General features: G+C 42.2%; 1 protein-coding gene across 1 annotated transcript in view; it reads right to left on the bottom strand.

Moving 5' to 3' along the window:
- Positions 1-14,472, bottom strand: part of JAZF1 (JAZF zinc finger 1) — a 338,185-nt gene that overhangs the window by 323,332 nt on the left and 381 nt on the right. The gene's annotated exons all lie outside the window — the stretch shown is intronic.

The raw sequence follows: 14,472 nt of genomic DNA, 5'->3' as shown, positions 1-14,472 counted from the left end.
AGTTGAAATCATATGAAGCATCTTTTCTGACCACAATGCTATGAGATTAGAAATCAATGACAGGGAAAAAAACGTAAAAACAGAAACACATGGAGGCTAAACAATACGTTAAATAACCAAGAGATCACTGAAGAAATCAAACAGGAAATCAAAAAATACCTAGACACAAATGACAGTGAAAACATGGTGATCCAAAACCTATGAGATGCAGCAAAAACCGTTCTAGTAGGAAGTTTATAGCAATACAATCCTACCTCAAGAAACAACAAAAATCTCAAATAAACAATCTAAACTTACACCTAAAGGAATTAGAGAAAGATAAACAAACACAACCCAAAGTTAGCAGAAGGAAAGAAATAAAGATCAGAGCAAAATAAATGAAATAGAAACAAAGAAAAAAAAAAAAAAAAAAAAAACTCAACTAGTGCCACTCAAGCCTCTAAAACAAGGCCTATCCTGGGACTTTCCTGAGAAGCTTCCAGCATTTGAGTATGTGACATTTCAAGAACTATTATTAAAGAGACGCACAGCCACTTAACGAGAACACGGCATTTTGTTAAGAGTCCTACAGTCATGTCCTTGAATTTCTTCATAAAAGTCCTACAAATCCTTTCGAATGATTCACAATAAACCATCACAAACAATTCATACAAAATCATATCCTGTTTTTCCACTGCTTAGTTGGTACAACATGAAAAAATTGTGTTTTCTGTTTATATAGTTTAATAAACCTCTCTAGACCCCTAAAATGCCTTTTCTCCCAAATAGAAAATATTTATCGAATATGGAAGTCATTTTTCTAATCACATGATCTAACGTCTCAAAAACTTAGATCTAGACAAACAATACTAAATTAAGGCTGGTATATTGTGAAACGGCAAGAATTTGTGTGTGGAATGTTTTAACAGCTCATGGATTCCGACGACCACTCAGTACGACCTATTCAAACACAAACCAAACTCTACCAGGGAAATCGAATCTCACCAAAGATCTCAAAGTAAAAATGCTTAACAAAGAACAGAAATGTATAAGGTTATTTGGATTCACCTTCTTCCATTGTATTATGAAAACAAAGAGGATAGAAGAATCTGAGGAATGTGGCATTGGGAACACCATCATCGTAGATGCAAGAAGACGGTACAATTCTATCAGTATTAACGTTTATGGGGTGTTTTCTGGTTGCCAGGCCCCTCAAATGCATGTTTTTATTTAATCCTCATAACAGCACTGAGACAAATACTGACTTTCCTCATCTCACAGAAGCTGAGGTCGAGAGAAATTAAATAATTTGGCCAAGGTCACACAGGCAGTGGGACTGGAGGCAGCGCCCCTGACCACCCTACAGAAACGCCTCCACACCGCTTCCTCCAGAGGCAATGAAGGGAACTCACTGGAGAGTTTTCTTCTCTTCAGAATTCTCCAGAGTTCCAACAGCTAACGCACTACGTGTGTGTGGTATCTCACTACACCTTGAGATACGTTCTATTACTCCCATTTTAGAGATGAAGAAAATGAGGCACAGAGAGATTATATCACTTGACAGAAGGAGCAAAGCCAGGATTCCAAGTGAGGCCAGCCAGCTCCAGGAACCCCAAGCTGAACTGCTGCTCCAGGGCTGTGCTCTAAACCCCTCCTGGCCAAGTTCTGTTGCCTGCTCATGACTTTAAATCACCATGGATTCTTCATCTATGGAATTAGCTAATCAGACTAGATCAACTCTAAGTTTCCTTCCAGTTTTCTAGTGGTACGATATTCAATCCATCTGCAAAAGGTTTTTTTCTTTCTTTGTCGTGAAGAAAACACCTAGGATAGAGTTTTTGAGTGGTCCTTTTTCTCCCCAAAGGAGGGAAATACCACTGAAAATGATCCTAATACACTTTCAAAACTAAGGCTCATTTTTTAGAATTTGGTATAAAAGAAAAATGATAAGTTTTCATATTAAAAAAAGTCAACCATTTCACAAAGAGAAATGAGGAAAAAATATATGTTCTTTCCATTACACTTTACGCAGTTTGCATAGCTTCCCTGCTGGAAATAATGGTCTTCAAAGTTTACTCTACATCTCAGCATTCACATGAACTCCATTATAAACACAGGGTCCATCCTTACAATCTCTCATTAAATACAGTGATTAGGTAAGATGCAGTAGTTTTCTCGTACAATGTTTTAAAACCCATCTGTATTAGTTGCAAACATTTAAAGATAGATTTCACATAAAAATCTTAATTCCCAGCTTCTAAAAGTAGCAGTAATAATAATAATTATAATAACAGAACCTGCGGACAAAGGCCCTGTACTCCGACCTGGGAGCACCGAGCTGCAGGTCAGTGAAGCAAGGGTTCTCTGGTTGGCCAGAGTTCCCTCTACTCCAAATTACACTGAACTTGGTCAGTTCACTCATACATTGTGTCCTGAGGATATCTGGGTTTGAGACGCTTAGGCCACAAGGTCCCCAGTTTGAGCATTTCCGCTCTAACTACATACCTGAGTTAGTATCAGGTCTTCATACTCACCTATATTAAATGCTTGCCTCCAGTAAAACTAAAAATTACATCTATTAGAATGGAAGCCCAAATAGGTTACAGCTCTTTAAAAGTTTGATTCCTTTTTAACACTCCCTAATCCTCACAATGTTAATTATTTCATTAGTGTAAGCCACTGGGTTCCCAACCTTGGCAACATAATAGATTCAACTTTGAAGTGTTAGAAACACAGATGCTCAGACCCAGACCACCTCTGGTCAAGCACATCAGAAGGTCTGGGGGTGGAGCCCGGGCATCCTTATTTTTTCCAGGTTCATCCAAGTAACTCTGTTCTTGTTGAACACTACTGATGTAAACTCTACTGCTATACAGGGTGTGACTTATAAATCAATAAGACTGACTCCCACAGATAAGAAACATTCTCATTACTTTTCCAATATATATGACAGACACTTAAGATGCTATCGTCTTTCCAGGTTTTGACAAAACATCATTTCTTTATTCTAACATCTGAAATGAAAAGCACATATAACTTAACATCTCTTGATCAAATTTTTTGGTCTGATGTTTGCATATTTTTACAGCAAACATTTTGGTGTGGGCCCCTGAAAGTGCTGAAGTGAAGCCAACATACAAACGGGAGTTTCCAGCCCAAACAGAACACTGAAACGCATTAACTTAAGTCACACACTGTCAACCATTGGGTTGAGTTGGTGCCAAACTCCAGACGTCTAGTGTCAGAAATATTCTATCAAAAGATCTACTCGATAAAGATCTAAAATCTAAACTATCTATAAATTACTTGGGGCCTGTGTGGCACCTGCTGGGAGTCCTGAAAAGGAGTTTTAGCCCACAGACACACCAGCCTGTCAGATACCCCAACAACAGATTAGCTCCACAAGGACAGAGGCCTAGAAAAGTTCATCTGGAATTTTAGAGGTGAAAGCTTTCCGTAATACATATTTAGCTTGAATTTACAAAAAAGCTTCAAAAGCCCCAACACCTTTATTTGATGTTTGATACCTAAGGAAGCATGGGCATAACTTACACTTATTTATGCTTATTACCATGCTATTCCGTTTACTTAACAGTAAGCTGTATAAATATGACTCTATAGATTCCCCTGCTTTTGCCATTTCTTTTTTTTTTTTTTTTTTTTAACGCGGGCCTCTCACTGTTGTGGCCCCTTCCGGACGTGCAGCCTGAGCGGCCATGGCTCACGGGCCCAGCCGCTCCACGGCATGTGGGATCTTCCCGGACCGGGGCACGAACCCGTGTCCCCTGCATCGGCAGGCGGACTCTCAACCACTGTGCCACCAAGGAAGCCCTGCCATTTTTTATATAATTATGCCATGTATTGAGAATCAGGCAGCTAAATTAGCATTCGAGAGACTTTCACTGAATGATTTAGGTAAGAAAAGGGGGGCTTCAATTTTTAAGCCCAGATGTGCTCCTGCACCAGCCGTTCGAGGTCTGATGATACAGAAATGTGACCTAAAGTGTGCAGTCAGTGCCACCAGGGAAATGTCCATCAGGGAGGGCTCTAAACACACGCCAAGAGGTCAGGGCTCGTAATTCACAATGTTTGTATAGCTGGGTCCAGTTAGGTATCATTGGTCCAAACAGATTTTTAAAATAATGCACATGAACATAATGACATTATTTTAATTTTGAAAATCTAAAGTAAAAGAGAAGTTTGTAAGTGTTTACAGTGTTAGGTATTATGTTTGAAAAGAGTCTTCCACCCCCACATAAATAAGTATCGGTAAAGGAAAGAAAACCAGTCAGCATCTTTAGACAATTCAGTAATTATAATCATTTTAGAACTGCCAAATTATTGTTTTCATTACTGTTACTGTGATGCTGGGATGCTCATGGACTCTCCTAACCTACATAAACATTTTCTTAGAAGCCTTGAAACATTTGTTCCCTTTGGAAATGCAGCCATTCTGTGTGTAAGACACTTAGGTATACAACAGCCTTCTATTAAAATGCAAACATCTCATAAAAAGTCACAGTTTATAAAGAGCAAGTGCTAAGGTATATGGGGACACCCGAGAGCAAAGCCTGTCTCTCACTCCCCTGAGCATTTTACTGGCTGTGTACTTCATGCTGGGTTATTTGGTCTAGGTCTTGATCTGTTTCTTATGCCAAATGGGACTCATATTGAATTCTTAAGCAATGCGTATAAAGCAGCTAACCAGTGCATCACTAGTGGACACTTAATGATGGTAGTTATTGTTACTATTTTATATAAATAAGATTGTCAGAACTGTCCAGGTGGAATCAGGATTCAAAATCCAATTCTGTCTAGCTTCACAGCCCCAGCTTCTCCCCACTGCAGCCCCTGGCCTCCCTTACACCAAACATCCCTGGCAAAGATGTGGAAGGGATGCAAGATACTTTTTTGTCCTAGCATTGTTTAAGTCCTAGAATGTTCTAGACAACAAAATACGGTAGGTCAGGCAAAAAATGATTCAACTAAGCTTCGTAATATTCTCAATCTGGAAAAGGATTAACCAAGTTAAATTCCCAAGTGTAAAAATAAAGAAGTGGATTTCCTTTTCAAATCTCCCTTTTAAAAAAAAAAAAGTCTTCTTAAAATGTCCTTAATATAAACTACCCTAAACTAATTACATAACTAGTGTCTGTATGTGTGCCATTAACATATACACATAAACAAATAAATATGTAAGTCCTCACGTATGCACACCTCCAGAGATGATTAGCTTCAAAAATGCTTTTCACTGCCCAAAGTTCCCTTTGTAACTTATTCTTCCACAGCCCAAGACGTTTCTTGATTTTTATTTTCATTTCATTTCTGAAAACACTCCTTGAGGAAGATGCTAGGAGGATGGCAAGGCCCAGTCCTACAGAAAGGGGCCAAGTTTCCGGGGGAGGCAAAGTCCATAGGTGGCTACCATAAAGTACGGTGCACACAATTCTGGCAGAGACATGAGCCAACGCTACAGCACAAAGAAGGAAGGACCAGTTATGATGATGCTGTTTACTGAGGGAAATGTTTGTTTTTTAATCTTACCAAAATAAACAAGCATTCTAGTCATATTTCACCAGATAAGGTATTTAACTAACATGGTAGCATATTTAACTCAAAATTAGAAGGTGGTACTTCTAGGATAGAAATGTCTAATTCATAGCTTGCTGTGAGGGTGAATCAGATACTGTATGAAAATTGTTTAGAACTGTATCTGGCACATAGTAATGACTCTCTAATTAGTACTAAGAAATGGACCCAAGTTTTACAGGGCCTGCAGCTTTAGACCCTGTTTATGAAAAAAACTGCAACATTATAAATACAAAATGCTTAGAAAAGTGATTATTTAGATTTTAAAAAATCACAGCAAAATACAAAGTTTTAAAGCTGACATTACCAAAACACCACAAAATCGAAATTCAGGAAAAGAACCCAGTATGTGAATTAATTTATCACCTGAAACACTGCTGTAAATACTTCTTTGGGGCTGCACACTCTTGATTACTTCTCATACGACAACGACTCATATTAATATCATTTTCTATACGGCACAAAGATAAATTGGTCTTTCCTCAAGCATGGGTGATCAAAATTTATTTTTAATTATTGATAATTCAGAAAAGTTACTTTTAGCCTCATAGCTCTTTATGATGCCATATAAATTTTTAGGATTGTTGTCAAATTTGTAAACACTTATTAATTTTCTTTCACATGTGAGCCACAAGAGTCCAGGGCATTCCAAGTCTCCTTGTGCACTGACTAACTTTAAATATTTTTTGTACTGATGACACTCAGTAATCAGTTTGCTGTGTGTTTTGTTGTCACTGATATGTGTTTACGTATGTGTGTTTCTACACATTTACACACTCACGTCAAACAAGAAACTTAAACACGGAATTCCCATTAAAAAACATGGTGCGTTTATAAATGTATATTTGCATTATTGAGTATATCCCTAACAGAAAGAACTTCCATGTCAAAGACACTTAGATGAGAACTGAATCTTCTACTTACAATTTTATACATCTAGTAAGTAGAAGAATTTTCCAGACTAGCTTCTGGCTCCATACCATATTCAACCCATATTCCCACCAGCAGAAGTCATAGTACAGATTCATGCTGCAATATTAACCCGTCCCTGCCCCTTTTTGTACAGACCCTAGGTGAGCTGGCACATTGGCACATCCCCAGGTGGACGACATTCCTGGGAAGTGATTCCTACCCTAGGATGGCTAGGAATAACTTAACTAGACACAGAGACGACTGTGAACTGAATAAATGCATCCCACTCAACCCAAACTAAAAGTGTCCCCAATTCAACTGCCCCTTAGCTATATCTCAGAAACACTCTCAATTCCGATGTCACTGAATCCAAGGAGAAATGTTACAGAAGGGAAGTCAGAGTGGAAAAGGATAATGTTACCCGACTGCTGTTAAAATCTTACACCCTACAAATTTTACAAGTTATGATGTCATCCATGAATGCATGGCTGTGTACACTGGTGGGCTCCTCTAGGGCCTTGGAAAGGGCTGGGTGAACCCAAGCAATATATTCAGAAATGGTAAAACATATACTGTACAAGTGAGGGGCCCTGGGGCTTGCAATTCATTAGCTTCACAATAAATCTGCCTCTGTGGTCCCGATTATTCTTCATCATTTATCTCAGTCTGTACATGTCTGGTCTCTCCAAATAAATTTCAATCCTTTGGAAACAGGAAGTACAGTCCTAAGCACTGTAGATAGAAAATACTCAAAAATGTTTGTGGTAGTCCTCACTATGCACAGTGATCTAGGGAGAGAGAGAAATGTATATATATCCACCTATAAGTACACATATGTATATATGTATACATATATCTGTGTGGTGTATATACACATACATATATAAATACACACATATACATACGCCATTTATGTATGCATTATATATGTATTTGTATTATATATTTTATATATATAACATTTATCTACACATTATGTATATATATTAATTCTATATATGTATAATACCAAAGAAAGAGTGAGTCTTTTCAAATTAACAGCATGGTATCCAGATCTTGTCCCTTCAAGGAGGTCTATCTCAGAAGAAAGGCACTATTAGAGCCTGGCAGACAGAGAACAGGGCTTCCTTTAGGAGGCCAGTGGGTGAGCCAGGCCATCAGGAGACTATCAATGCTCTCTAGTGCTGGACAGAGAGTCTGTAGTTAGTGACCCAAAAGAGGCACTTTGACGTCTGCCAAAGTGGAGAGAGAGTTATTGGGAAGACTTCATCCTTAAAGAGAATATCCATTAATCTGGTCTGTGCTTGCAGCTGGACTTTAAAAAAAATAGGTGAAAACTACTGCATGATTACAGTGCTTAGTGCAAGGGGAAAATATAATTTTCTTTCAACTGATTTAGCATATTAAATGAAAGCCTTTTTTTAAAGAAACATATAATAAGTTTCTGACATTTGCAGTTTCCGATTTTCAAATTCTAAATAAAACAACATCTGCTATTCAAGAATAACACTTTAGCCAGGTCAGTATGGAACAAATCTATTATCTCGTCATGAAACAAAATGTATTATCTGCAATCCAGCAAGTACTGATGTTTCTTCAGTAGTACCCAGTCTGTACCATGTCTGCACTGTTAAGATCTGAGGGCAGGGGTAAGGATGGGGTGCGGAGGGAAACCTAAGGACATGCGGGGTATGATTCTTGTGCTAAAAGCAAAAGCTGGAAAAAAAAGGGAGGATTTTTAAGGGCTTCAATAGTATTGTGCCCTGTCTCTCAGACCTCAGTCTAAAACTCAAGGCCTTTGGCTTCCAGACAGTCCTAGGAAAGCCCCTCTCATCACGTATCACCAGCCTGCTCCAGTCTGGAGGCTTCTTCCCTGTCATCAACAGAAGAATCGGGTTTTCTGAAAACAGCTGTCAGCTTGCACTTCTAGAATTGTCAAGGTGGGAAATGTCACCAAAATAATTGCACTCTAAGGGAAACTAGTTTCCAAAGAACACGAATGCTTCTGTCAAGTTAGTTGGCTGTAGGCAAGAGTTTTTCTGTCTGTGCGTTTCAGTCATACATCAGAAAACATGGACAGGAGAAAACAATCAAAAACTTGTGAAACTTATGAGACAGGATGTTCACTAGCAAGGTTTTATAAAGGGTGATTTGACTGCTTTCAGGTGACAATTGGGCAAATGGAAAAGCCACTAAAGATGGTGTTTTGGAGGAAGTTTTACATTTAGGGGTCCCCCACTGGGTGGTGTGTGCACACATGTGTGTGCGCCCACTCATGCACACACACGCACTTAAAATCTCCCTGGCTCTCTACCTGGGACCTTCTAGTGAACCATGGGAGGGATTAACAGGGCATCCTGCCACCAAGCCACAGGGTACAGGCAAAGAGCAGGGCGGGCAGTGACAAGCCTTTAATTCATCCATTTATTCATTCAGTCATTCCTTCTCTCCCCAGGAAATGCCCTCGTGGGAATGTGCCCACAGCCCCAAGGCACAGTGCCTCTTTCTAGTGTTGGGTTTTTTTTCAACTAAATGCAGGCCACAAGGAAAGGCCATGTTGGAAGCCGCTGGCCTTGACACCACTTCCTAGTCCACAGCGGCAAAGGCCTTTGCCAGAGTCTAAAGTACCTCTGGCCACACGGAAGAGAAGGTGGCCAGAGGCTGCAACCCCAACGCTGGACTGTGGGTGTCCCATTTCTGACTCTCAGTCTTTCCTGGGACAGGCCTGGTGATTTTATATAGTTGTAGGTGGATACCACCCACATTCTATTAACCTCTAATGTAGACCTTCATAGGATTCCAACATACTTACTTAGCAAACACATAAAATGGCAAGAAACTGGATGACGTACATAACTTACTACTACTGAAGTAAGTGAGTACTTTACACATAGTAGCTCACTTAACCCTCATCAGCCACTCCACGGGGTAGGCGCTGTTATGAGCCTCATTATACAGAAGATGAAACTGAAGCTCAGTGTGGTTAAGTCATCTGTCCTTAGTCAAACGGCTGACAAGTGGCAGAGATGCATATTCCAAACCAAGCAAACGGGGTTCACCATGGGGCCTCCGAGATGATCCTCATCTCAAGGGGTCAGAGTTACTTCCTGAAGGAGGAAGCAGACCGGCTGGGGGTGGAAGGGGAGCAGGGCCAGGGCTGTCTAGCTCTTCAGCTGTCTGGCAATTTGGCACAAGCCCAGGTCTGCATACCCGTCTGAAATTCAAATTCCAGCTCACACTTACCAGTCACGGAAACTTAGGCGAGTTAAGTAATCTTTCTGTGCCTCAGTTTGCTCACCTATAAAGTGGAGATAATAAGGGCCTACTACATATCATACACCCATCTATTTAGTATACAGTAGCACGGCTTTAAGATAATGCAAATTTTTACCAAACTGTCCTTGGAGCCAAATCCTACATTATTGATAGTAACTACCTTATTTTTCTTTCCGGAGACTTTGACCTTTATTAATTAGATGGTTTACAAATCTATCCTACGAAATGAAGCAGCATGGATTTATTACCCGGATTTTAGAGATGAGGTGACTCACAAGAAGAAACCTGCTGACATTCAGGGTCAAGACCCAACCAAGTCATAGCTACTGCAAGCCACCATTAGGCAACAATGCTCCACTTCCTTATGGGGCCCCGACAGAAAAGTCTTAGTCAAGAATAGCAAAACTGGGCTTCCCTGGTGGCGCAGTGGTTGAGAGTCTGCCTGCCAATGCAGGGGACGCGGGTTCGTGCCCCGGTCTGGGAAGATCCCACATGCCGCAGAGCAGCTAGGCCTGTAAGCCATGGCCGCTGAGCCTGCGCATCCGGAGCCTGTGCTCTGCAACGGGAGAGGCCACAACAGTGAGAGGCCCGTGTACCGCAAAAAAAAAAAGCAAAACTGAGGCTCCCAACATCTGGGGAAAGTTCTAAATGACCTGCTCGTTTAGTACCATCACAAGAATAACCGAATCTGGTCAAATCTGTGTTTCAGTTTAAGAGGTGCAAGTTGCATTCTTGTTCCCTCTGCCTGGACCTTAATGTTCCCTGTTTGTCCTCATGGCTAACTCCCTCACTTCTGTCAAGGTTTTGGCTCACCTATCAGCTTCTCAGTGAGGCCTATACTGGCCAACCAAGTGGAAATTCCAACACTTCATCTCCCAATCCACCTTAGCCTGCTCTAATCGGTCTCTTCCATACCACTAACCACCTGCCAACATACTATATAATTTACATCTTATGCTGACTATTTATTGTCTATCTCCCACCACTAGAACATAACCTCCCCAAAGGTTGGGATCTTTGTTCACCAAAATATACCAAGTGCCTAGAACTGTACCTGGTACAAAATTGGTGCTCGATATCTATCAGTATATAAATAAAAATCCAAATGCTTTTGATTCTTACAAATGTACCAAATAATCAAATCTAGTAAGAATGATTAAACAGTTGTCTTTCTCAGACCAAAAGCCAAAGACTTCACAGCACTGGGATGCACAGACGGAGCAGACATCTCATGAGTCTGTGACATGACCTTCAGTGCTAAATTTAGGGCTCTCAGTGTTTCTATGATTCCTAGTTACCAGTTCAACTTCACCTACCTAGGATGTGTATGTCAAGAGTGTTTCTACAAACTCAAGTATTTACTCACAATAAGAAGCAAACAAATCCTGATCAGCTTTTCCCATCTCCAGGAAACAAAGCCAGGTTATGAATGAACTGACAGTGAAGCTGATGGAGAAACACTTCACACCTGCAGGGCTGTGGGATTTCTAGGCAATTTAAGTTGAGGGGGAAGGGTTTTAGTTGGGGTACCCAGCTTGTGCACGGAGACAGGTGCTCCAGGACTAAACCAGCAATGAAATGCAAGGAAGAAAATGGGACCTCAGGTGCAGCACTCCTCCAACAGAAAGGAAAAGAGCTAAAACAGATGATGGTGCAAATCACACTTCCTTTGGCTCTACAGCCCCAAATCCTCGTTCCTAATGGGTATGGATAATTGGTTAACAACAAGAACTGAGTGTACACGTATAACAGCTACTCTCAAATTAATGCACTTAATTAATCTGAACTAAGCAATACAGTTATAATGAAAACTATGGGCTTTGTACACTAAAGGCCTTGAAAAATCTGTCATGCAAGAAATATGCCTTATTCCCATCTGTAAACCTTCATTTCATTACTGCTTAAGGATTTTGACTAGTGGTTAAATGGTAATAACTCAGAAAGGTCAAGATGGACCTGTTACTTGAGCACATCTCTAATACTCCTATAATTGCTAAATAACAAACTCCTTGAAAAAATTAAAGATAATATTAACATATATCTTAGTAGTCTTCATGCATCATTTTAATGTGGCCACTTGATGACAAAGACTCAGAATTGGTAAATCAATCATTAAAAATAACAATCTCTCCAAAAATTTATAGACTGACCCACAAACAATAAATTCCACTTAACAATACATGTAGTATAGAACATTCACCAAATGCTTTATCTGGTATATTTTCACTCATGTCCCTTCATCGGAAGTGTATTTACATGACACTGCCTACTAAGTAGGTTGTTTTTATTCTTCTTGAGGTCAATTCTTATTTCTTTCTGCATATGGGGCTGTCTTTGAAAGTAAGGGGCCTCTCCTCAGTTAAGGTACAGAATAGTTTCACTTGGTCTCTTCAGCCAGGGAATTCTAAGTGTTTGTTCATCTAACATTTACTTTCCATAAAGTTTTCTATTGTCAAACTAATTCCAAAGTATAGTAATTGTTAGCCGCGCCTCCAAATTCACCTAAGTCATAGCTACTGTTATAAATTTAAATGTTCAATATTTTCACTAAGAGAAAAACACTAGCCCTTTGGGGGTGACCATCACTTAAAAGTTTTACAAAATTTATGGACCACTTAACCCTCTTAAAAATGTTTGCAAGATACTAAAAACAATTTCTAGAAACTTAAAGAATTTGTGATTCACCAATGGTTTTAAATTATCTAACTGATTACAGACTTAAACCCTCAAGAAGGATAACTGTCTTTAACACATTTTAATAAATATAATTTTATTTTCTTTTAACCAGCTAGTCCAAGTAGGCAGGCAATGTGGGGAAATTATTACTTACATTAATTACAGTTTATCCTAAAATAACTGTGAGTGAATGGGATATGCAATGACAGCCTTCCCTAGGTCAGGAAATGTTATTTATATAGTTATATAATACATATTTATTATATTTATATTTTTTATTTATTATTGAAAGTAAGAGAAACAACTTCAACTAACAAAATTTCCATTGGAGCTTTGCATTACTGGAGTTTTAGTATTATTTTAAACTACCCATCATGAAAAATCTGATTTATCCTTTAAGCACCTTCAGTTATTACTATTCAATCATGATGATGAATCAGCAAATATGTTACTGCATTAAACTGCTTTTAAGACTACCAAAACTTCCCTAGCTCTTCTGTCACACCTTTATCAGAGGAGATGGCAAAAGTTATTACACGGATGTTTTAAAACTTCGTAAGTTTCAAAACCTGGACAATTACTCATCCAGATTATGTTTTGAAAGATGGTTTGTAGACATTTTCAATGAGTATTTCCCGTTCTGGATGTCCCATCATATACCCATTCTAAACTAGCATTCAACGTTTATTAAGCACTCACTGTGTGCAAAGAGAAAGCATTATACTAAGAGAAGGAGCTTAAGGCTCGGCCTCATTTTATTCGTGCATAAATACACAGCAGTCGTGATTTATTCTCTCAACTTTGTAGAAACGTGAGCTGCATCCACATGGCAAAATCCATAGCATTCATTGGGAAATGACTTTCTGGGGGCAATTCACAGGTTCTCTGGATTAGGCAGCCCCATTGGGGCATCACGCGGGCCCTTCATCTTCCAGCCCACACAGGACAATTCGTGGGCTCCGGCCACACCTTCCGCAGGTGGCTGGATCGCCCGAACCACACGAACCCGACCCATCTCTCCTCTCAGCAGCTCCGGATAGGAGCATGGAAACGTGTGCAAGGGCTTCTGCTAATTAAAGGACTTGTTGAAAGGCCCCGGGGTCTTGGGCAGGAAGAGAAAGCAGCCGCCCCGCGGGGTCCCCCTCCCCCGCGGCCACCAAGTCCCCGGCGCCCGGGGCGCTGCGCAGGCCGCCGCTGCGGATACCCGGCGCAGCCGGCGCACCTCGGGCCTAGCACCATTTGAAAGGCAAATCTCAGAGCCGGAGCGCATTTAAATGCCCTGCCCCGGGTCCTGGGGGACGGCTCTCCAGCGGACGCAGCCGCAGGGGCCTCCGGGGCGGCGCGGCCCTGGGCGCTGGGCGCGGCCCGCGGGCGCACCCGGGACCTCAGCCCGCAGCGCCCCGGCAACCGCGCCAGGCCGGGGCAGAAGCGGGCGCCCTCAGGCCAGCGAACCCTGCCGCCGCCGGGGGAAAGAGCAAGCGCCGCGTCCTCCGGCCGCGGCTCCGGCCCCCTCCCGACGCACCACACCTAGCAACCAGCGCTGACAGGACGCAGTGGCGGCGGTGCCGGGAGGAGGAAGCGGAATGGCTGCCGCGGTGGAGCCACCCCCGCCCCCCCGCTCCCACCTCCCAGCGGCTGCAGCCGCCGCCGAGCCCTGACAGCTCGAGCCCGGGCGGAAGCGGCGGGCGGCTTGCAGCGCCCGCCCCCAGCCGCCCCCAGCCGCTCCGACCACCCGGGCCAACTAACTCCGCGCTCCTGCCCAAAGCCGGCCGGTCGCCCCGCCAGCCCCGCCGCGCCCTCCGCCCCGCGCCGCATCGGTCCCTCCCCCCGCCGCCCCCTCCACCGCGCAGCCCCACTCCCACCAGTTCGCCGCGGGCGCGCACGCCCCTCGGAATCCCCCAGCCCGCCAGCGGCACCTCGGGGCGCCCGCCCCTCCCCCTCCCTCTCCCCCAGCCCCACCCTGCCCCCATCCCCACCGCACCTCGCGCCTCCGCATCCCGCCACCCCCATGCCCCGGGCTCCCATACACCCTCCCCGCCC

Source organism: Globicephala melas, chromosome 9 (assembly GCF_963455315.2).
Source record: "Globicephala melas chromosome 9, mGloMel1.2, whole genome shotgun sequence".
NCBI classification, from domain to species: domain Eukaryota; kingdom Metazoa; phylum Chordata; class Mammalia; order Artiodactyla; family Delphinidae; genus Globicephala; species Globicephala melas.
The sequence above is the reverse complement of the archived record's forward strand: the minus strand, read 5'-3'. Positions and strand labels throughout refer to the sequence as shown.